Raw genomic sequence first — 2,835 nt, 5'->3', positions numbered from 1 at the left:
AGTGTTCCCTGGAGGCATCAGCTGCCAGACCTCCCAAACTCGTATGATGCATATTGCTTAAATAAACAGCTTTCGCTTACAGTAACCATTACCTCTTTGCTGTCACAACCACATGTGTTTTGTGGGGCGGAGTTAAAGTGAACAGGCACAAAAGAAAGACCAATGATTTCTAGATCATGATATGCAAAAATGTAAGTCTAATAGCTCCTGCCACAGTGATTGTACAAGTATCCCATCACAACTTCCTCTTCACAAAGAATTCTTATCTCTAAGATTGTTAAGTCTAAGAGGAAAATAACGTGAGACCTGTTCTCATAGGAGACTGTTGATCATCCTGCTTCCACAGTAAAGGTCATAGGACTTCCCTGAAACAGTTCTGCTTTGAAATAAAGCACATCCATTAGGGAAAAGACAATCCATCCTGATTTTCAGCTTGCCAGTGAAAAGAATTATTTCTTAAAACTTTGAAATTTATCCCATTAGCTACTTACCCTTGCAAGACTTTTACCACAAATTTTGCTAGGAAGTGAGTTTATGATGAGATTTTGAATTTATTTTGAGAGAGGTGGAGGTTATTTGCTGGATGCTGTAGTACATTTCTCAGACTGTGTTGATTGGAGTCAATGGTTGTCAATTTATTGAGGGTGACAGGTGAAATTCAGTGCTGATAAGGTAATGCATACTAGAGGAAAGAATTTAATTTCTCACACACATTTCAGATTTCTAAATTCATTGTAGTCATTGAGGGAAGAGACTTGGGCAATATTTTGGACAGCTCAGCAAAAACAGCAGTTCAGTGTGCTACAAAGGGGAAATACTAGGACATTTAAAAACAATGCTAAAAATTCTGAAATATTTTAATATCATTAAGCTAATCTGTTACTATTTTCTTGGTAGAGTTTGTTAGGTTGTGATAACATCTCAGGAAGTGATTCATCAAGAAAAGAGAATTGGATGAAAATGGATTTACCCCTATACCCAGATTATTCCATAACTGTATAACAGGAAGTTTTTACTAAGGCAGAAGATGAAGCACCACTGAGACAATACATTGTGGAATTTCCCATGTTTAGTCCCATACTTAGTTTTCAATTGCTTATTGTGATTATCAGTTTATGTAACAGGGATAGTGATCCTGGCATGAGTACATACAATCAGTTAAGAGCTTTTGATGTTATCAGATCCTTCAGCTTTACTTTGCTTTCAGCTCATCTGTGAAGCTTACCCAGTGCTGAAGCAAGACTGTGTTTCTGCTCTATATAGGAGGAAAGGAAGGGAAGGGGAGCTAAAGATCAATTAAATTTGATGATTTTAAAAATGCTATTTGCTAAACATTTATATCATTAGGCATGCCTCACTTTTTGGCAGAATTGCTGTGTCTCACTTTTTATCTATAAAGGTGAATGAGGAGGAAAGTTCAGTTTTCTACCTGGCAACTTTAGGTTCCTGAGAGTTATAATGCTAAACTTCATGGAAAAGACACATGAGAGGCTTAAATGACTATAGGTACCTTAACAACTAATGGCAAGTTGCTTATAGTTTCTGTTAAGGTAATGTCTTAAAATCAACTTCTGAGTATTAAGTGCTTGGTAATCCTGAAACTCTGTCTTTCGGTACTTGTAAGATAGAAGAACAACTCTCTTCAGGTTTGCATCAGGTTGCAAACTTGGTGTCTATCACTGCTTCTTTTGACTTTCTGTTGGGAAGAGAAAGATTGCTTCCACTCTTTGAGCCTCCATTTACATCCCTGTATTTCCCACAGGTAGCTTTCTCAGCAGTATGATTCCTCACAGCTTTCACTCTCTAGGAACTTCTCAATAAAGTCATGTTCATATCCCTGCCCCTCCTTATAAGATCATCAAAGAGCAGCACGAGCACTTCAAGTACTCTTCAGTAGATTCAAGGAAGTCACCTTTGCACCACTTTCTGTTTAGATAATGGCTGTATTATTAAATCCACTATTAAACTACAAAGGACTTGAGTCCTAATGATATATTTAAATTGCCTTTAAGAATAACCTGTTAGATTGTTGAGTTAGAAAACTGTTACTGCTTTAAAAGCTGATCTCATGTACAGCAGTCCAAAATTAAAAGGTAACCCTAGAAATGTCTACTTTTTAGTAATATGAAATTTTCATTAGTAAAAAAGGATGGGTAACTTTATCACTTTTCTCAGACTGAATATTCCTTAGATTGAGAGAAAGAAGAAAGATTACTTTTTGTGAAAAATTGCTTACAGGAAAAAGTATGTAGAGACCATGTATTAAAAAAACTGAACCATAGAACAGGTATGAAGGTCAATTGCACAATTTTAATGTAAGGAGATAGTGCTTGATAAAAATGAAATTTATAGTGCAGATGTTTATCATACAGATCCTCAAACAGCGCAAAAGCAGACTGTTAGCTCTTACCTGTAAAAAATAAAAAAACATTGCCAAGTGTCTAAAATAAGCTCTAGTTTAGCTGTCATACAGAAAAACAATACAGCAAAATGAGAGTACTACTTCCATGATGTCCATAACCTATTGGAAGATCTCAGTTGCAAATGTTTTGTGTGTCTGTTCTGTTCTGGGATAGAATGGAGTAGAACAATGCATCCTAAACAGTTTATACCATACCAATCATAATCTATATTTTTTTGTTCATTGGACATGGGTCACAGCTAAAGAGTTTTTGGGTGTTTCTTCCTTAGTTACAGTTCTGAGGTACCTTAATTTAGAGGAGAGCTTAATGTTTGGAAAACACAGGACTTAATTTAAATCTGAACCCTCTTTCCTTTCTCCTTTCCCTTCCTTGCCTTGCTTCGCCTCGCCCCGCCCTGCCCCACCTCCCCTCC

Source organism: Athene cunicularia, assembly GCF_003259725.1.
Source record: "Athene cunicularia isolate RWA chromosome 2 unlocalized genomic scaffold, athCun1 chr2_part1, whole genome shotgun sequence".
Classification (NCBI taxonomy): Eukaryota; Metazoa; Chordata; class Aves; order Strigiformes; family Strigidae; genus Athene; species Athene cunicularia.
Note: the sequence above shows the minus strand (reverse complement) of the source record.